General features: G+C 40.6%; 1 long non-coding RNA gene across 1 annotated transcript; it reads right to left on the bottom strand.

Annotated features, from left to right (window-relative positions):
* Window positions 1-7983: 7983 nt before the first annotated feature.
* On the bottom strand, window positions 7984-21766 carry LOC148219861 (uncharacterized). Its single transcript, XR_015799430.1, has 3 exons — window positions 21520-21766; window positions 13887-13953; window positions 7984-8072 (listed from the first exon to the last, which is right to left on the bottom strand). It is a non-coding gene; the product is annotated as an uncharacterized LOC148219861 (long non-coding RNA).
* Window positions 21767-22558: the final 792 nt, after the last annotated feature.

The following is a 22558-nucleotide window of genomic DNA, read 5'->3' as shown; positions in this document are numbered from 1 at the left end:
TGACTGACATCTGTGTGTGCTGTTCATCAGTCATAATTTAAACCATTCTTAATTGCATTAAATGTAAATTAAGACATTCAATTTCAGCCATTATTTTTCATAAAACACTGTGAACTGAATTTTAGTGGGTCACGAGATCTTACATTCAAAATAAATAGGGTAAATTTGAAACTTACCATTGATGTTCATATTTCACCCTTTGTCGGCTGTATTTCTTTGGTAGCTTACTAGATTGGAACAATTAATTTTCTCTATGAAGGGAACATGAATGGCTAAAGATGATGTAGCTGAGTTTTTTAACAAATTGCTTTATCATTTCTAGAGCTTGCTTGTTACTACAATATATTAAATATATTAAGAGAAAACGCAATTAACCTTTCATCTAAAGCAAATGACAAATTAAAACAGAAAATGTAAACCATGCCAGAATCAGCCCTCTGATTTTGAATTCAGAAGGCTATGCCAATGGATTTATTTGCTGAGCTTCCTCAAGGAGGTTTTGCAAATCAAAATCTGTTCAGCAATGAGGGCTTGGGTCAGCTCATGTTGGAAATAAAGGGAAGACATGCAATGCTGTCTTCACTGTAAAGGAGAGGAATGTTCAGTGAGTGCATTGGGACACTGTCCAGGAAAGGTCAGGTATTCATTTTTGCAAGTTAAAACCAAAGCTCCTGTTTAATCCAGTGGATCTGGTCTCAAATATCTGACACAGCAACTAGCAAAACCCAATGGTGAGGAAGTGAGTTTTTAAAAATTATGTATGTTTTGCTGCAGAATGAGGGATGAACTGAATACTGTGGCTTAGTGGGGAGAACATCCAAGCCAAGCTAACTCCTTCTTTGAGTGCAGCAGAACAGCGTGTCTCCAGCCTAACATACTGACCTTGGCTCATGCCAGGGAAAGCCGTGGTTGCCCTTGGAGCAGCCCTGCCTAGCCCAGCCTGTGCTGGACGGGGCAACCCTCATCCAAGAGGCAGCTTGTGTCCATGGGGCTCACCCTGAGAGGGGCTGGGAGGCCAGTCCTGGTACCTGTGCTGCTGAACTGGCTGGCAGTGTGGGAAAGGCTCTTAGGGAACAGCTGGAGGGATTCTTTCTCTGGTTCCTTGCTGTGGGTTTGGATGCTCAGTTCCCTGCGCGTTTGCCACTTTGCATTCCAGGACTGCTGGTCTGGGAATGGGCGGCTCGTTGGTGTAACTGGAATGTCCACAGTGGCTTAAACCAATGATAGACCCATCTGAGAACTCTCTCCAGCTCAGCTTTAGCATCTGCCTTGTCTCTGCTCTAGACCACTCCATGGAAGGTGCTGGTGTGACGCAGTGCTTACCCCACTTGGAGCCAGCTTTCCTCCCAGCCCCCTGCTAAAGATGTCCCTATTACATGTCCAAAGCTCTGATGTACCCCAAATCAGAACTCTGTTCTGATATTCATCCTTACAATTCACTGAATAAAGGCTACTCCTGTGGCTACAGCACTTCAGGATGATATGCAAAACTTGGCCAACAAAGGGAGAACCACAGGCCTATCCTTACACATGTAGGAAAAATTTATATAAATATTGCTATGACATTTACATTCCCATGCCAGTTCTACTCCTGGAGAATGAAGTGTTACAATAAGTCTGGAGATGGGTAGTGATGCAATCATTCTCCCAGTTTCTTGCTATTAATATATGTCTCTTACTCATTTTTAAAGATAGAGTAAATGAGAGTACTGAATATAAATGGCCTTTGTAAGTCATTGAGGTCAGTGAAGCATGTCATTGTTTGCAACTTGAATTCCATGAAAGCACTGGCTGGCTGAGAGGCACACTATATCCTTTTTTTTTCCTCATAAATAAAAACCACAAACAATATTCAGTATGTGTAATGATAATTATAAAATAATACTGTGTACAATGAGTTTCCAAAGCCAGAACTAGTTGTGAGTGCTTGATAATGTGACCTTACAGTGTCATCTTTAGTGTACGTGATGCCTATAAGCCAGCAATGTATAAATTATTTCTCTGGCTGTACGTTAGCAAACATTTGATTATGATTTATTTTGGGGTTCTCTGAAAGATGAAGTAAGTTCTTTAATATTAGCATTACTAATGATTTTAATGAGGCATTAAAATGTTGCAGTATTGTAGGAACATTTTTCTTTTTTAATATTATTTCATTAATAGTTTACATGAATGTTAATGTTAAATTGATTATGGAACCTGAAAGACTAATCCACAAAATGTCAAAGTGCCATTAGCACAGTGAAAGAGCCCTCCAAAGGCTGGGATCTGGTAAGAGCTAATGAGATATCTCTGTACCACATAACACTGAAGCAGCTTTTTCTAAAATTAAGTCTGAAAATTAGGTTTTAATATCCTTCACTTTGGGACTCTCCAGCCATTTGAGCGACTGAGTGCTCAGCCTCATGCACGCAAAAAGACAGATCAGGCTGTGGGCCCAGAAATTCCCTCAGAATTTGGTCTTACACATGTAAGCCCCAGTTAAAAATCTCAAAAAGCCAACGGCAAAAATATTAAGAAGAAGAAAAAGGTGTTTCATAGGATGAGGTGACTGCATTATCCCTCTATTGACAGCTCTGCAGAGTGGGTCATCCATAGAATCTGCGGTTCACATTCACTATGTACTGTACATGTCACTGTTAAGTTGAACAAGAAAGAGCATGTTGAACTCTTTCTGTAAGTTTTGCAAAGCAAGTTTTTAGATAATGTCCTATTTTCTCAAAATACCAGAGGGCAGGTGTGTTCAGAGGAGTGCTTGGAAATATGCTGCATTAGAAAGCCTAAATGGCAGCAGAGAAGAAGGAGGGCTGGTAAAGGCTCTGACACACACATGTGGGATTCTCTTCTGATTCACAAATTTGGGAGGTAGGAATATTTCAAGAGTATTGTTCCACAGCAGCTCTGCCTTAAACAGCTGGCACTTATGCAGCAGATGAACCAAGGTCTTGCTGACCTTCATAGCTTTACAGGAAAAAGTTAATGTAAAGGTGAAACATTCTCAAATAATGTTATTCACCTGTTAGGTAAATCCATGCTGTCACATGATGTGCATATAGGTCTTGAATTTCCAATGACAATTTTATTGTGGCAAAAAACATTTACATCTTGGAACTGTTATCTTCTTATACCATAAGAATAATGAAGAGGTGAACTAAGTAATTTTATTGTTCCCCTCTAACTTAGTTCCATACTAGGGAATAGATGAGTATCCAGTATTTGTGCAAAACCATCATGTGCACAGCAAAGCAAATATTATCTTTTAAGTATGACCACCAATACACATGCCTGCCTGCAGTCTCCCATCAGCCTGTCAGCAGCTGTGATATTCCACACTACACCTTGACTACTGATGTCCAAGCCTTTCTTGCTGCAGCATTTCCAAGATCCCAATTTTGCCACCAGGACAAACCTTCTCTCAGCACCGCTTAAGCAGACATGTCCAGAAATCCAGGTATGGGGGTCTTGGAACCATGGAGAGAGCCCCAGGGCAAGGTGCAAGGTGCAGGGGAGGACGCACTAGTGTCTTCACAAGTGAGATCCAGGCTTTGGCACAACACAGTACACTTTAACCTACTTGAACTGCATTCTAAGCCCTCTTCTCATGGCAGACGAGACTGAAGAATTGAACTTCTTTCCATGTCTGAGTTTATGCAGAGAGGAGGAATGCAGTGGTCTGGGGTTGCCAGATACTGGCTCCCTTACGGGTGGTGGAGGGAGCTGTGTGCCCAGCTGCAATCTGTGTGTAGGCAGGGGGCCAGCCTGGCAGCTCTGGGCAGTGTATGAATTTACAGCTCCAGGTGTCCCTCTCAAGGTCTTCCAAACCACCACAGTGCTTGAATGAACCCAGGCAGCAGCAGGTGCTGGATGGAAAGCATGGTCCTCCACAGCCTAAAACTGTACTGTGTCACCCTCATGCCTCCAAGACATCTTCCTCTGAGCCAAGGCTCAGGCTGAGGCTCAAGACAGAGCTCAGCCTTAGGTGGACTGCTAGCTTCTCACTCTTGCCCAGATAAGACTTGTTGTAGCCTGATAATGGCAATTAATTAGCACAACAAGACCCTTAGGAACAGAACTTCTCTGTCACAGATGAGGAAACTGAGCCTATGGCCTATAGCCTGGTCCTGCTTGGCCTCTGGCTGTAAAAACCAGTGAAAGTACATTCATGGGCCACATGAGAGGACTATGGGTCCTCTTCTATAGGTCTTTCCCTATAGGCAAAACTCAGTAATGAGAGTACTCATTATTGCTGGAAAAAAAAGGGCTTGGAGAAAATGACAAGAAATCCGTGTATTAAAAAAATTCTATAGTGGATGTTACTCCTTCTACCTTCCCCATAAAAATTCCTTGGTTGATTGAATAATTTATATACTCATAATACATTAATTCAACATCATAGCTTTGCTTGGGTTTTTTTTGTTTGTTTGTTTGTTTTCCATAAGCAAGGGAACTGGATTGAAAAATTACTTGAATAATTTTCTTTTGCTATGGCTTTTTTATACCCCTTTGGTCAAAAAAGTGATTAAATGGTTTCACCCAGAACATAGACTGAAATCAGCAAAGCTGGTCCTGAGCATCACTCCATAGCTAAAGCGCTCCCAGATTACAATTACCCCTTGCTTTTCCATGGGGCAATGGGCAGCAAAATGCACTTTTGAGTAGTCTTGAGAATGCTCTTAACTGTCAAGAGACAGAACAAGGAAGCATGGACCTTTTCCTTTCATCTCCCACCTTAGACATTAGTGATGGCAACTTTACTGATTAAGCCAACAACTTTAAAAAGCAGTTAAGTAGTTAAAATCTAGATAATTTTCCAATTATAAGGAGAGAGGTGATCAGCTGAGAGAGACACACACAGTTCTGGCTTATCAGCAGTATTCCTCATTCCACCTCAAGTCCATTCAAAGTTCTTAATTTTTATTTCACTCAGGGTTCCTTTGCAGAAAATTATGGTGTGATCTGGTTCATTATACTTAAGAGGGCAAGCATTTATTATCCCATTTGTTTGTGTTATCTGAATATTCCAGCTTGTATCTAATATATGGAAACTATAGTGGAGTTCCCCAGGAATTCCTGAGTGTAAGAAATAAATTTCTCCTGAAATACATTTATTTAAGACCTGTTTTGTTAAAAATAAACTGTAAGATTAATATGAGACTAAATAAATACGTAAATAAATAAATAAAATATGAGACTTGCATTACTCCTTATAAGGGGAAGGTTGAGGCAAATAGCCCTTCTCCTCACTCATAGTCAAAGAAACTTCCATCAGTAGGAGATTTTTCCTACACGGTTAGCGTTGTCTTGGCCCTTCATCCAGTCCTAACTTTAGTGAATAAGCAAAGAGTTAATCTGGGATCCTTTGCCATCTGCAATCCAGTGTGCTGGTTTCCTGTGAGGCAGAGCTCAGGGTGAATTCATTCTCAGCTGAATATGTCATTAAGGAACAGGATTTATTAATGACTTATTAATGCAGACAGAGTCAAACTGAACTCTGGTACAAATCCTCTGGTATTCAAAGGAAATAACTGCTTATGAGAAGATGGGCTGCATAGAGCTAGTTCCTGTCTTCAGACGTGAATATATAGGCAATATTAAGTATGCTGTTTAATACTGTACACTTATATTCATTATCACTCAGAATAATAAAAACTTCTCATTTTACAGTGACATTTATTTACTGCTGAACATCAGCTCAGGTGAAAGAACTCCCAGTTCACTCCTGTATATAATCTCAGGTTCTGTCATTCACATGTAGAAAACTCAGCTCTCTATTTAGCACAGTGTTGGTGAAAGATAGACATTTACAGGGCCCCTCTGCCCTTGAGCTGTTCCATTAGTGCATGGAAAGCACCTTGCAGCCTGTGACAAGCGCAGCAGATCGGCACTAAATCAAAAATCAGTGCCAGCCAGGGATCTAAGCCACCATGAAGGTCACAGCCATCAGCTGCATGCCATCTCAATCCAAACAAAACACACTGGATACAGGGGGATTTTCACTACTCACAATAGGAGACAAACACATCATGTTAGAGTAATCTCCTGATAGCAGCAAAATGGGTAACTGACCTTTTAAATACTTTTGAGTATTTAATAAAAGTTTGAAGACAGGGATAAGAGGTATTGGTGATTTTTGGGTGCTTTCTGTAGTGTAACTGAAACATTGGCTCTGTGCCACAGTAACCCAAAATATTAATGAAGAATTTATTTCCCAGAACTGGGAGAGCTCATATGTATTAACAAGCTCATGAATTAATACTCTCTATTATTTTTCCCCTAAATAAATTCTCTTTATTCTAGTGAATGCAAAGAAACTTACTCAAGTAACCTTAAACAGTAGATTAATCAGCAAGAGATTTTAAGTGGAGATAAGTCGTTCACAACATCTTTTTTGAAATTGTGACCTAAAGTGATGTCCAGAGTTGCATACTCTAACAGCAGCACAAAGATACATGAATAACAAATGGAGGGATTGTAGATTAAGGGGTTTAAATAGGGCAGTCAAAACATTGTCCACTGTCAAAGTTGAAAGGAGATGAGGTGAGCTCAAACAGTAGGGCATAAACTGGCCAAGCCATGTGCCATCTCTCAGCCATGCTGTGTGTCCAGGCGAGCTACACATGGACACCCAAACTGGCATGGGCATTTACAGGTCCACTTGGAAATAAAATGACCTGAAGGGGGAAGGTAAAACTGCTTCCCTTTGGAAATCTCCACCTCCTGCTTTGGGAAGGACCATTCCTGATAGAAACATAAGAAAAAAGAAAGGCTCGGAACGGGTAGTATAGAAATAACATTTATGTAATCTACTTGAAGAGATCTATTGATGTGTCATAGCTTATTTTAGTTATGGTATCCAGGCTCTGTCAGACTAATTGACTGCGTCATTAATTATAGAGAAAGCTAATTTAAATAAGATACAAACCAATGCACTAGGTCAGGCTATGGGTTAATCAGTGCCCAGCAGTGGATACATTTTCTTATAAGACTGTAAGAAGCAGGGCACATACAGAAGTAATCCCCCCCATATCACACTTCCATGGCTCATGTACTCTCATGCTTTAATACCAACAATGGACCTACCTTTCAATGACACTGCCTATTTCTTTCTTGACTATTGCAATGTATATTCCTAAATAAAGATGGAAGACTTGCCAACTTGTTTTTGGGACATGAAGATTTCTCTTTGAGGAGAATATCTGTAAATATGAAAAACAGGTTTACATTGTATTGCTGTTCTAAATGCTCATTTTGCTATTAAAAAACCATGCATATCCTCGTACATGTGAGTGATTCATAGATAATTTTATACAGTTTATGTACCTCTGGTTTTGTGTCAAAATTACACTGTATACTTGCAAACACAAACACAAGAGCACGACAACATATTGCCGGGTGTTCCTACTATCAGGTGCCGACTGAAGGCAGCGTATTTGAAAGCCAGCTGCTAAGAGGCCATTGCGAAGTGAAGGAAACCCGGCAGAACTTTCTCCCAGCCCGAGAATTTTCCCGCGAAGGCTGAAAGAAGGAAAAAGCCAGTCCAAAATACGCCTTGGAAATGTGCGTTGTGGGCGGCTGCCACCTGCTGGCACCGGGACGAGCCCGCCGTGGGGACCGGTCCCCGGCTCCGGCCGCGGGCTCCCGCTCCTTCTGCTCACTCCCAGGGTCAGAATTTTGTCTTCCGCGTGCCAGAGCCTTCTGTAAAGCCATGCACATATCTGAATCGAATTATTTTATTTAAATTCCCCTTAATGGCAGTTTTGCACGCTGAAGTACTTGAAAGGACTCGGCATGAAGTGTCCTTCTTTTTCTTTTTCTTTTTCTTTTTCTTTTTCTTTTTCTTTTTCTTTTTCTTTTTCTTTTTCTTTTTCTTTTTCTTTTTCTTTTTCTTTTTCTTTTTCTTTTTCTTTTTCTTTTTCTTTTTCTTTTTCTTTTTCTTTTTCTTTTTCTTTTCATTTTCCTTTTTTTCCTTGATAGTTAATAAAGTTTTTGTATTCATCAATCATCGGGAGTCAGCCTGGGAGTGTGCTCTGTTTAAATGCTCTGGCTTTTCACTTAATGCATCCCATCTGTTTCTGAAATAAATTGCAATAATCCGTGTTTAATGTTAATCAATGTATTACTAAATATGCAAATTATATTAAAAGACGTGGTTTGAAAAAGCTTTCATTTGTAAATATCGTAGCTGAAAACAGGAAGCATATCTAAAAGCCATTTAGATACAGTAGCCTAACTCTAACAGTGTGGCTGATTTATAAAGCGGTTTGCAAGTTGATCTTTCTCCCACAAGGGGATATGTAAAACTGTTGCATATCAGATTTTGTTAACATCTGATGGGTTACTGCTAACAGTGTAAAGGCCTAATATTCACAACCATGTCTCTTATTTAAATTAAAGCAATCTTATTCCAGCTTTCTAATTTTTGTGCTCATCTTAACCTATGAATTTACATGAAGAGTTTATGAATCACAGTGAATGCAATTTGAACAAGCTTTTCAATCAGTGTTACATCTTACTGCCTGATTTAGATAATTCATTGTCTGAGGGCCTCTCATTCTGCCTTCCAGGGGCTCAGTCTATGAAGCTGGCTGTCCCTGCTGGTGTGGCCGTAGTCCCTCCACTCCGGTGGCCCCTTTGCAGGAGGCTCCTGTGCAGGGCCCCGTGGTGCTGCTGCCATCACCAGTGTGGCTCCACACCCCGGCTCACAGAGGCCTTGTGGCATCTCTTGTGCCACTGTGCTAGACAGAGAGGGCCATTTGCACTTGATGACTTTCCACGGGGCAGTGGAAAAGCAAAACAGAGGTGGCTCTTTGTGGTCTCAGCCTAAGGTTACCCACTGCCTCTCGTGCCTCTTTTTTACTTTGTTTTTCTGTTCATGCTCCTGCTACCCTCCGGATGGATTGGGTAATATAACCAACTCTTGCTCATGATGAAGCAGACCTACCTGCAGGACCCAGGTACCACAGGCCAGGTACTACAGGCAAAGGTGGGTAGGAGAGGAGGCTGTGATCACTGCAGCAGTTGCTCATGAAGCAGAGGGGAAGCCCAGGAAGTGATGAAAATGTAAACCATCTTTTGAGATAGTAAGTATCCCTTGGCAGACAGTGTTTTCTCAAGTGTGTGTTTAGTTTGACAGCACTCCTTTCTTTTCCCATGCTGTGTTGTAGAATATCCTTGATGTTTCAGGATGTCAGGATGTAAGGTAAGCTCTAAACAGGATTATTTGAAAGGCAGTTTACTCCTTACCCTGGAGAAGGTCAAGTCATAACCGCTTGAGAGGTAGTTTGTGGTTTGCCTTTCTTTTATATTCTTCTTTTATTTCTTTTCCTTATTGCAGCTTCCTATGAGGCACCCAGTGAAATTTACTGAAATGTACCAGAGTAGAAGGACCAGGAAACTGATCTATCATTAAACTTGTCTGGGCTCAATGTGGATCTCCTGTGTCCTTACATATTTGCTCTAATACACACACCTTTGGGAAATGGGCCAAAATTTTTAATTAATTTTCGAATAAAAAGGACCAAACATGGGGCAGTTTTGACTGTGCCTCTTTCAAATGACCATTTGATTGCATATTATTAAATGTGATGGCTTTGCCACAGTTTCCATGAGAAGGTGAATTAAGTTTTACTCCGACATATTAGATATCCTGAAAATCAAACCTGGTCTACGTGTGTGAACAAACCTCCCAGGAGCTAGAAGTGGGAGCAAGGTTAGCAGAACCCCCGTGAACTGAAACTGCTGGGTTCCACATGGCTCTATATGTGATCAGTGCCAGAGTTCAATAGCCCTGCAACACCACCTATCAGCCAAAGAAAGTGTGAGAACTACTGATGTACTGTCATGCATTTACATTCAAACATATGCAAGCATTTCCTTTTTTTGCCCTATAAACTTAATAGAACTGTTTTGTGAATTCAAAACATGAAACATAAATAAAACCCCCTCATTTACCCTGAAGAAGAGATAGGAGGAACAAGGTTACAAGCAAGGTTTCATGTAGATGTAAGGTTGTAACAGCTGTTGTTCAGTACTGTCCTTGTCTTCATGGCATGGATCTTTGAGAGAAGGCTAAGCTGATGAACTAATTGAGATTTTCCTGTTGGTTCCTTGTGTGTGGTGCTTAGGGGATTGATAACACACAGGTCTAGGTACTCCCACAGATGAGAAAGGTGATAACAGTGTCCTTCATCCCTCTTGATGGGTGGAGGCTTTGCATGAGCTTATCCCAGGAGGCATTTCTCACTGCCACAACCCTAGGAACTGAGTCCCCACTTGTGGATCTGATGTAGCACCTTGGTTTGACTTCTCCTTTGCAAAGTCGTGCTCTTCCCTTATGTCACAAAGCCCTAGAGGTTTGCCCTCAGCACTCTGGGGATTTTGGTGATGGCACTGTGTTTGGTGACTGAGATTGCCCTTATGGAATATTTTTCAATCTTGTCGAGTCAAATCAAAAAAGTGAAAGTAACAACAAGGTCTGGAGTGAAGATTCTGATTCATAGAGGATTTATTGACAGTACCTTTGAAAATACTGTTTAATATGCAAGGTAAACAAATTAAAAATCCCGGCTTGTGGTCCAAGGGCATTCACAAATTAGAAATGACCCCCTGCCTGCCGTGAGAGTGCTAATGAGGTGAAAGCTGAAAGGAAGTGAATCCTCTTGGGAGAAGAGAGTGGGTCAGAGGGGCTTTCGTAATCTACCAATCTGTTTGGCTTTGACAGGCTCTTTGTCTAACATGGGAGATGACAAGAGGAGCTGAAGCGTCTGGCAAAGATGGGAATGTCTGCCTACAAGCTTTATGTATTTTTCATTTTGTCTTCACTCAGTTGTCAGTATGTCTTAGTTGCCTGAACCCAGGGAAAACACTTCCCCTTGCCTGCAGCTAAGGGGAGAGAGCAGCAAGAGCCTCAGTCACCATCACGGAGTATAACGCAACATGGGGTTTAAATCACAGACCCAGTAATTTAGTTTTGTTTCACACCTGATTTAATCACAAAAGGTGCCTTTAATCCAGATCAGAGAGCAAAAAGGTATCCCCAATACCCTGAGTCCAAATCTCACTCCTGGGCTGACGTGGAGAACGGAGAGCGGGTGGTGACAGTGCTTGTATCAACTGCAGCAGCTCATGGGTGTGGTCTGAAGGCAGAGTTGGTGTTAACAAGGACCACGCCTAGGAACCAGTCTTATATACGCACACTGACCCTTAGGAATTCTAATACCTTGCATAAGAAAGCAGAGCTCTGTCTCCAAGGTTGTATACACAATTTTCCTTGACTCTGTGAAGAATCTGAGTGAAGTTCTAAGCCCACTAAAATGAAAAAAAAATTAAAAAAAGAAAGAAAAAAATGCCATGTCATCACCTTCAGATAATGCTAAAATGGATATCCAGATGCATACACAGGTGGATATGCATGGAAGTCCAGATGGATATCTAGCAAATGCAGGCGGGAGATCCTGACTGTTCTTTGGCTATGAAGAAAAATATATCTCTCTGTTGAGAGATACTTTTTGTTTTGCTTAAATAAGCAAGTTTTAAGCAGAATGGGTAACTCAGAATCATAATACTGTGTGATTCAATCTGCTGTTTGCTTGGCTCTACTTGCCCAGCATGAGCAGCTGGATTTGCTGGAGCTCTGGGCTGCAAGCTGTGAACTTTCACCCAGATATGCTGAAGAGAGTTGGTTTGCTTGGTGGCTGGTATGGTGATGTGTTTGGTCTTTAGTTTGGGAAGAATATCAATAACACACTGATGTTTAGTTGTTGCTAAATGGTTTTTATCCCAAGTTTAGGCCTTTTTTCATTACTATGTCCTGACTGATCTAGTGCACAAGAAACAAAAACCAGAAGACAAGGACCTGGCTATGGGGAGACAGAGAAAGAATCCAATAAGGTGTTAGAAGATTCCCAGCTCAAAAATCGCCATTGGACTTGAAATCACATGAAGAGTGTGTGAGGCAAGTGTATAAATCACCAGGGTCTAATTGCCCGGAGGTTTTTTCTTCTGGGTCAGTTTAAGCTGATCTGTTGCCAGATCACTCTATTAAATTATTTATTTTGATAAATCTGATACCATAGGATTCTGCTGCAGAAAACCCAAGACAGAGCTGAAGGAGGAAGTGCACCTGAGAATGAACGTGTGTGCAAGGACTTGAACAGACTCCAGTCCTAGCAGGGAAAGCCTGGGTGGTGTGTGTGACACTCCCTGAATGGTGAGAGAATTCTTGGGCTGTGGCCTCTCCTTTAACAACCTCATCCTTTTCCTTTGCTTCTCTTGAATTCTCACTTGAGCACAGAATTGATGCAGCAAAGGTACCATTTGGATATATACACAGGTACAAGAAAAAAGGGGGTGGTGGTTCCAAGCCCATATTAACAAATAAGCACTTGCAGAAATGGCCATGCTATTTATTCAGCAAGCAAGTCTGTTTTTAAAAGCTGGTGCTGGAGAAGACCTGGATGGCAGTGTAGCAAGCTGCCTGATTAGTGGCACAGCTGCTTCAGCTGCCTTGGAAGTTTACACATTTCAAAAGCTGTTCCTGATTTTTGGCTGTTTAGAACCCCTTGAGTTGTGTTTCCCAGAGGCAGCAAGCACTGATAGCTGCGGGCAGCCTTCCTTTGGTGGGCAGCACTCAGCACTTCTGAAAATGGACCTTAATCCTGGCACTCCCTACCAAAACACCCCTAAATGTGGTCATTCAAGATAGAAGATACTGAGATTTATTCTTCAAAGGTCCTCTGGCACATTTAGACCCAAGGTAGCTCTTGATGGGAAATGTATTTAACGTGTTTCTAGACCAAAGATTTTCCTTTTTCAACTCGTGACCAAGTGAGTCCTTGCCAATTCAGTCTCACCTCCACCCTTCCCCAGCTCATACTCAGGAGGTTATACTTGAGCCTGCCAGGGTGCAGAACATGGTGAAAGCTGCTGGGTCACAGCACCACATCATTTTACCTATTCAAGAGCACCAACTCTTTCTCCATCATTTTTGAAGGTACTCAGAGGCAGGAGAGGAGCAATGGGCCTGGTGTTTCCCCATTCCCTCACATAAGGCAGGAGCTGTGGTTAGCCCCAGGGTAGGAAAATGTATTTTTTGTCCCCTAATTTTTTCAGACAGGCTGAGGCTGCCTATCTGGTGGCTCCTTATAAAAAGCAGCTCTTGCCTGTGAAAAGCAATAACTGGACGTTTTGTCTCTTCAACTGCACGCTGAACGACAAAATGCTAAAATCATCTGTTCTCAAAGCCTACATTTCAGTCGTATCAGAAATTTCAGTTTTTACTTATGCAGGTTCTCTCAATCCTCTCACAAAATTACACATGGTCTCTGGTAGAATCCTCTGATTCTTTATTTAATTAAAGATAAGTAGTGAGAGAAGGTGAGACTATGCCACAGAGTTTGCAGTCTCACAAGTCTATGGACCAAAGAAGAGGTATGAATGGGTTTGCAACCTCACATTGGTATAATAAGGTCAGGAAAGAGACCCCAGACGCTGAGGTGGAGAGCAAGATTGTATCTGGGAAAGAAGGAAAAAGAACAGTTCAGAAGGACAGAAAAGTACATAGGAATACTTTGTTTCTCACTTTGCTGACTTGTCTGGGAATGAACAGATCAGCTATTGAAATCTGGCAGAAAAATACATACCATGATACTTGTCATTGGATGTCACAGTCAGAAAAAAAATCAATATGTTTTTAAACAATTTTAAATAGTGCGGTGAATCCAGCCCTGAAGTAGCTGGACAACATGTGAGCCAGATTTGGTCATGTGAAATCCCTACATGGAGATCATATGCCTTTATGAGGATATGCTGCAGCTGGTGTGGAAACTTGCTATAGAAATGGTTTGGTGAAGTGCTCTGGTTTGTGTTACATGGAAGATATGACTTACCAAACACATTAAGTGGCTCTTTCTGGCTTATTTATTTCTGAAGTGACAGACTTGTTTGGAAGAATGCCTGGCAGAAAAGAAGAGAAAATGTTTAGAAAGGTCTTAAAGCTTATTAAAATACCCCTCAAGCCAGGACACAGTGGTGACAATTCACTACTCAATAAAGTAGTATTGAAAAAGAAGAGACAACTTTGGCCAATGTTGGTATCAACACAGCCTGTCCTATTCTAAGAGGAAGAGGAGACAGGAGGTGTAGTGTAATTTTGAGAGTCCCTGTTTAGTCAGAGAATCCAATTCTCTGAAATCCGTGTTGCTTTTACTCCAGCTTGTTCTGTTCATCAAGGTTCCCGCTATCACTGGCCACTCATTTTAACAGCTTTTGTGCCCTTTTTTACCCTTGCTGTCATGAAAGGTATAAGAGAACAGGCTCTTGTGAATAATTTACACACCTAATGGAAGATTGAAGGTCTCACCCAAATTTTCTTGTTGTCTAGATGCAGCATGTGCTTGTACTTGCTCTGGAAAACAACCACAGCAAGTTTTATCTGGAAGGAGGCAAGGAAAGCCACACAGCAACAGGACAAATGATACAGCTGGTTAGCAGACAGTCAGACACTCAATGCTACATCATCCAGATTCTTCTGCCACAAAATTAGCCTTGAGAACATAATTTCTAAGCTTCTAGCTATACACCGTGCAAGGATTTAACAGATCAATGCCAAAAAAATGGGGACCTCTCCTGACTTACCATACACATTACTTCAAGGGGGAATTTGTATGAAAAGGCAGCAAAGAATACAGCTTATACCACTGCCTTCTTGTTGCATTTCAGTAGTTTCATACAAAGAATGGAGTCAAAATTGGAAAATCATTATACTTACTGACACAGTGTGAATTAGCATAGTAATATTTTTTAACCATGGTATGCATAGAAAGGAACTTTTCCCTAGCTAATCTTCTAAATTATTATGGCTCATCAATTAAAATTTTTGTTTGAACTTATTATGTAAACTTGAATTACATTTTATGGCAAACCCTGCAGGCTGAAATGTGAAAGAAAAAAATCTCAATATCTGGTACGTGTAATCTGTACTTCAGTGTATTTCTTAACTGGAGGCTGGACTTTTGTCTTTTATGACTGAGCCTTTACTACTTCAGATATTTAATGGCCTAATTCCCAGTAAGTTACTTGGAATAAATTAGTAAAATAATATGCTCAAGGATTTAGCTTTATTCTTTTAATCTGAACAGGAAGATTTCTCTTGAATAAGAGAAAGGGTATGAATTCCAGTTATCAGCATGTGGCCCACATAGTGTTCAGGCAGTACTCTAACACACAGACTTTTCAATATTTTGGTGACAATTTTTGGTGACAATTCAGATACTATATATAGCAAATGTGATGGAAATATTTTGCTAGATTGGATCTTGTGAAATGCTAAAATTTCCCTATCACCACCATGTTCAATTCAGAGATCAGAACAAGGTATATGCATCTTTGATACTCATCTAATTATACGTCCCTGCTAGGTACCCTGGCTTTCTGCCAGCCTGGTGCATGATGACAGGACCACAGGAAGGGATTTTCCAGGAAAAACACCACTTCTGTGCATATAGCCCCTTTCTCAGGCTGCCTGTGTGCCATTGTTCAACCCTGTAAGAGCTTCTCTGGCCACAACCTTGCTTTTGACTAAAAATCGTTCCCAATTCCCAGCCTCCTTCTAGTGTCTCCATGATACACAAGGAAGTGCTGCTGTCCCCTTTTCTCTCGTGTTTGGTTGAGCTGAATTTCTGGTGTCATATGATATGATGAGCCTTGGGGTTAAGGTGACTGCTCTGTGCTTATGTGTGAGTGTGAATTAGTGTTCTCCGAGTGGAGAACCAGACTTGCAGCTGACATCAGATCAGGTGCATCAGATCGTGTCTAGCATCCTGTAGGTTGGTCTTTATAAATCTGTACTAGCAGTATCTCACCATTGTAGCTGCAGACATTAGCTGATTTGCATCACACAGCCAGTGTACTCACATGGCCAGGAACTGAGTGTCACCCCAAGGGAATTAAAAAATTGACAGTAGAGGACATTCAATAACTTCTTTGGCAAGATAAGAAGTGACCCATCTTCTCATTGTGATTACTTAATGTGCTGTAGGCATTGAAGGTATTTTGCTGTAGCAGCCAGAGTATTCACTACAGCTAAGACAGTGATGCTTCTTCCATTTTGGACCTCTTTCCTATAGGCATGATACTTTACTGTCATCGGCTGTCAGGCTTTACCTCTCAAGGAGAATTTATTTTTATTTAATTTTTAAAAATTATTAATTTTTTAAAAATTTATTTATTTTTAATTTTTTTTTTTCTTTTCGTGAGGGCAAAGGATTCCCTCAAGCATTTCTGAATTAGGGAAGAAGAGAATATTCTGTGATAAATTTTGGATGTACTGTGAAGGGGACAAGGTGTTAAAATTTTAAGTGTACCCATAGCACTTAAACATATCCATACCTTTATGTCACTAGAAAACTTAGGATGAAAAAATGTGTTTGACAAATGTGAAAATAACTAAACAGAAATGTACAATGTGCACAGTGTAAGACAGCCCAAAATAAGCCTTAGTGAACAAACATACATGGCTTTGTATCAAAATCCATTTGAACTCAAGAAGTTTTACATTTGTCCAGTCCAAAGCCCAGAGATACCACCTGCAAGATGGTATCTTCTATAAATTAAGGCTTGGTCCTTATACTGAAAAATGTACTGGAATAACTTTTCAGAAGGATTGTTGAGAGCTTTAGGGATGAAACACAGCAAAGACAGATGAAGTTTGAATTTAAAATATTCCTTCTGTGCCTTCTGGCTACTTAGAGTCTTACAGTGTGGTAGCAATTTGGGTTTTGTTGCTTTAGGAACTGTGATTGATGATACTCCAACTTAGTGACTCCTCCTAAAGTGCACTCTGAAAGATATTCAGGGCAGCGTGTAGGTCGATTTTTATTTATGACCTATTACATACCGATATATTTTAAGCAGTAATTTAAATTAGCTCAATTTGCTTTATTAAATATGATTACCGTGTATTTGTGCTCCGTATCCCACTGGAATCCTAAAGAAGGACAAAGATTCCATTTGTCCAAGTGTTGCATAAATACAAGTTAAACCACTCTGCCTTTCAAAGAGGTTGTAATCCACATATGAACAGAAGTTGCAAAGAGTTGCAGGTGGGGCAGCCCATGGTGCACATGACTAGCTGACAGTTTTTGTCAGAGTTGTAAGGACAACTTGGAGCACATCAACCCAGCGGTTTCTAAGGAAGTTGTGGGTTTTGTTGCAGAGGAAAGTTGGAAGAAAGGATTTGAGGGATGACTGAAGTTTTTTCTGTGGGCACTTCTCCCACATGAACCAGACAGTGTGAAAGAAAGCACTTAAGTATTCACTAGCAAAATAACATCTAGGTATGAGAGAGCTGAAAGTGCAAAAGTGACACTAAACCCCAGCTTTGAACTGTGAAGCTGGTGGGAAAGAAATGCTTCAGCAGGGAGCAACTCTGCATCAGGGAGCTATGTGAGGTATTCTGAGTAAATCTCTGTGGGAGCCATGCCTCTCCTGGTGAATGAGGGATGAACCATCAGCACCCTTGGTACATAAACAGGGTGCCTAAGACAGGAGATACAAGTTGTGCTCTTTTTTTCAAAGGCTTACCTGGTATCCCTGGAAGGAAATAGAAATCCAACCAGAATCACACTGGCTTCATGTAGTCATAATATTGAATTCTGCCTGGATTTCATTGTAACCCAGCATCAGTTAATATCCATGTGTTGTAAGGTATTAGTCACAATTGGATTTACGCTTTTCTCGTAGATTTGTTGCAAAGTATTTTACTGCAATTCCGATTTTCAGAATTCAAATGGTATCTTTTATTGAATAACTGTTGCAGAACATCTTGTTATGGACTTCAGTATCTGGAATATAGTATAATTTACATCATTCCATCCAACATCTATCAGATTTCAAGCTGGGTTTGAGGCTACTGCATTTGAATCAACAAAACCAGTACAAATTGGAAACCTCAAAAAAACCAAAAAAAAGATCAGCTTATGGCTTTAATTTCTTTGTTCAAATCTACCATGAGGGTGAAGAAAATTTCTTTTTAAACAAAAGAATCAGATCTATTCCTTATGAAAACAAACGATTTAGAAAAACAAGGTTAGAATGCCACCTGGGGGCTTATATTGCCATCACACTCCAGTTTAGATCAGAGCAGCATGCAATTTGTACTGTCAGATAAAAAAAATTGTTCACTCCATTTTCTTCACAAAGTACAGTCAGACTTTGAGGAATTCATGCAGGTGCTATTCCATTTTATGGCACTTGCTTCCATAGACCTTCAGCAAGAATATAATACAAGAAATAGGCACTGAAGAAGCAAACCAATTTGCTTTGGTAAGAAAAACACAGCATTACGCACTGTATGAGGTACTCTATTTTTCACAGATAAATGTAAACCAAACACAAGGAACACAAAAATAAGCTTATCTATTGACAACACATAGAAAAGACTAGATTACATCAGATGGAGAAGGCCACAGTTCATGGAGGTAAAAAAGGGATTTTTCAAGCACAGATAAACATCAAAGCATAAAAATGGAAATGCATAGACAATACCTCTAATCCATTAATCTAGAGTTAAAAAAAAGACTTCCCTCGACTTTAATTTCAGGGATTGTGCCAGTATGACAAAAGTGAGAGCTGATAAGAATCTTTGCCAGAAATTACAACTTAATACAAATGAAGGCTGTTAGTATGTGGATAGGGTAGCATCCCCAGACTACTAATATTCATCTGCAGTTTTGGTGAACTTTTCTGAATCTGACCAGACAGGAGAAATTAATACATGTTTTGTACATTTAGATGTTAAATCTAAAGCCAAGGGGAGAGACGATATTTTCTTGAGAATTTAATCAAATCACCATTTAATCTTCCCTTGGACAGGAACAGTGTGATACCCTTCTCCACTTCTCTGCAGTCTGCTGAAATTCTCCATGAAGGGGTGGATAGGAGCACTGCACTATCTGGCTCCATCTCAGCTTGTATGATGAGCTGCATCATGGTTCTAAGACCCTGAAGCACTCAGGTACCTGCTGATTGATCCTTCCATCTAGTGAGCTGTTCTGGCATCAAGGATCTGGGAACTTGGGTGTCCTTGCAGACCAGGAAGGATGCCTATCTTTAGGGCAGAGTTATTTTGTGTTTGCTCGTATCATGGGTCATTTGATCAACACAGAAATAAGACAGCATGCAAAGATGACCCCAAATAATTGGGCAACGTGAATTTCTACTGTGGTTTCAAGGGCAGCTGAAGCCATTGACTAGAAGGGGTGACAAAGCCCTTTCTTGCAGCAACAAAAATCTAGAAAAATACAGACTATTTATTTTCATTTATGAACTGAACCCATACATTTATTTGGCCTATGAGCAACTTCAGAATTTCACAATGGAAGCAGCTGAACCTTTTGTCAAGTTGGAGAAACATTTCTCTCAGATACAACACCTTGGCTGGAGCTGCAGAGATCCCCTTAGAATAAATGGGGTCAAGTTAATTACCATGCGTGGTTGAACTTCCATTCCCTCACAAGTTCCTGGAGTTTAGATTCAGGCTCACCTACATCAAGATAATATCCCTAGGCCAGGTCTAGTGTAACCAGGGTTCAGGCCAAGAGGAGGAAGTCAATGTGGCCAGGTGGTATTACTAGATGATCTCCTACCCTTCTCCTAAACCTCTAAATGCCGGTGGTTAGTTGGGAGACAGATGATCATGTGAGAAAATGAATTGAATCCTGTAAGGAATGCCGTGAGGGTGCTCCGGTGGCACATTGCGTATCAACAACAGTGCCCTTGAACTGGCAGGAGACACAGGGTTCATTTTTTCTCAGCACTTTTTTGTCCTTCAGTCACAAAGTGAACTGGTTAGACAGCACAGCCTCAAGCACCAGAAAGATGTAAGTGACACTTAGCTGTGTTATCTCTCATCATCCAGGGCCATGCTGCACTTCTAAGAAGGCATACAGAATTGAAGCAGATAATTTCTCTGTAGGAATAACAGATGTCTGAACTTCCATACCACTTACCTGACTTGGGAATGCAAAGTTAGCCATTTGCTGAGGGGATAGATTTAACCAGCATGGAATACAAGGAACAGCAGCATGGACTTTTAAGATATATATGCCAGTTGTAGAGGACTGTAGCACATGTTGTCCACTGAAATATCTTCTGTGAACTGCATCTAACTCTGTTTCTTTGATATGTGAAGTGTTTTGGACTGTATTTGATCTTGGCAGGGTGTGAAATACTTGCAGGCACTTTTCAACTGACCTATTCATTAGGCATAAAGAAAAATACTGTGTGGATTAGGCATGAATTTTGAAACTGAATCACAATTATATCTCAAAAGTATATGGTCTGATTTAGAGAAGCCACCTTTAAAATATTGTCTTCTAGTAATTCCTTTGTAAAAATCTCTCCAAATAATTCTTACAGTAAGATTGATTGTAAATTGTTCACTTGTTCCTAGGAACCCTATTCAATGAATAAAGTCTATGGAAAATTTTGAACTGTGTAACTTGAGGAAACTGTAGTAGGCTTCAGCAATTTATAAGAGGTATACAATTAATGTGACATACTGGAAATGTTAGTTAATAGAGCAAGAGATAACTTAATGACAGTTTCTATGCCTAGTCAATACTGCAGAGGCCAGCATCTCACTCGGGCAAGTTAAAAGGGAAGCCATGGTGCTAGAAGGTGGGAAGAAAAAAGTATTCTTCCATTCAGATACTAAGGCCTGGGAACAATAAATGTCACATTGGTGGAAAAGTGTGCTTGTGTAATCACAACATGTGCTACAAATTTCCTGCAGTGAGTGTTGTCCTCCAACACTCCATCATTTTTGCATAGCTTAAGAGCCTGAGCACAATCCTTTGCCAATGGCTGACAGCAACAAGCCATAAATTGCAGAAAACACTGCACCTTGGCCTAGTAAATGCAATGCTGTGATTGATTGCACACTTTACCCGGGCACCACAACAAACACAGCACCCGTACCAACCACACCGGGGAACAGAGAAGTTGCTTCTGCTTCCTGGAAGTGTAAAGTACATTAGATGTTTGAAATAGTAAAAACAACACTGTTTTTTAAGATTGCAAGAAGGATTAAAAAAAGAACTGTACAGAAATTCATACAACAAACAAAGGCAAAAAAAATGGAAAATTGAGAAAAATTCTGGAAGAAGACACCATTGTTAGTTTAAAGAAGAAATTTAAAAAGGTCCAAAGCGGAATTCTGAAGTCAGTTCTAATTAATGAGACAAAAAGCACTCTCCTGAATTCCATCTGCAGTGGGTTGACCCTGGCTGGATGCCAGGTGCCCATCAAGCTGCTTTATCACTCCCCTTCTCAGCTGGACAGGAGAGAGAAAGGACAACAGAACCCTGACATGGGTCAGGATAAGAACAGGGAGACATCAGCCAGAAATTACCATCAAGAAGAAACAACTTGACTTGGGAAAAAATAAATTTAATTTATTGCAAATCAAACCAGAGTAAATAAGAGAATGAGAAATAAGGGAAGAAAAACATCTTACAATACCTTCTCTCTGTGTCTTACTTCTTTCTGGGCTCAACCTTATTCACAGCTCAACTTTATGCAGATGTGCAGGGGGATGGTGGAAGGAGGTTGTGGTCAGTTCATCTCATGTGGTCATACAATTCATACAACTGTAAGCAGTGCTATGCTGTGCAGTCATTCCTTACAATAAATAAAATGTAACAAAATGACTCAACACTTGCCAGCTTGGAGAATATACGAAATTATTTAGGGACACTGCCAGGGACCAGATTGCTGATGACAAAACTGCTGATTACCATGGAAACCCTGGCAGGTGTATCTACATGCACCAAGTAATTCTACTCTCTGTGCCCTTAGTCTGCAGGAACTGCATCTCTAAGATGGAAATCAGCATGATTGAACTGAAATGAAAAAGCAGAAGTTTGCTAAAGTAGGTAAACAATTGCTTTAAGACTGGTTTATGACTGTTATCAACTTCAGTTGGTTACAGAGCTGCAAAGAATTCACAGCAGTTAACAAATGGCAAAATTCAGGCCACACAACACGAATATTTGTTGAACTTAGGTTACTACAATATAATTTCATCTAGCATCCCAAGCTTTAGACATACAGGCTGATCCATAGCAGATGTTCAGAAGGCGTGGAACACCTCTCCTGTGAAGAAAGGTTGAGAATATTGAGATTGTTGAGGCTGGAGAAGAGAAAGTTCTGAGTCAACCCCCTTGTGGCCTTCTAGTTCCTAAAGGGAGCCTAGAAGAAACATGGAGAGAGTCTTTCTACAAGGGCGTGAAGTGACAGGACGAGAGGGAATGCCTTTGAAATGAAAGAGGGTAGATTTAGATTGGGTATTAGGAAGGAATTCTTTATGATGAGGATGGTGAGGCACTGATACAAGTTGCCCAGAGAAGTTGTGGGTGCTCCACCCCTGGGAGTGTTCAAGTCCAGGCTGGATGGATTTGAGCAACTGGTCAAGTGGAAGATGGTTCTGCCCATAGTAGAGGAGTTGGAACTAGATGAACCCTAAGATCCCTTCCAACCTAAACCACTCAATGATTCTGTG

This window comes from Sturnus vulgaris, chromosome Z (genome assembly GCF_052056855.1).
Source record: "Sturnus vulgaris isolate bStuVul1 chromosome Z, bStuVul1.hap1, whole genome shotgun sequence".
Classification (NCBI taxonomy): domain Eukaryota; kingdom Metazoa; phylum Chordata; class Aves; order Passeriformes; family Sturnidae; genus Sturnus; species Sturnus vulgaris.
This window is presented reverse-complemented; position numbering and strand designations above follow the sequence as displayed.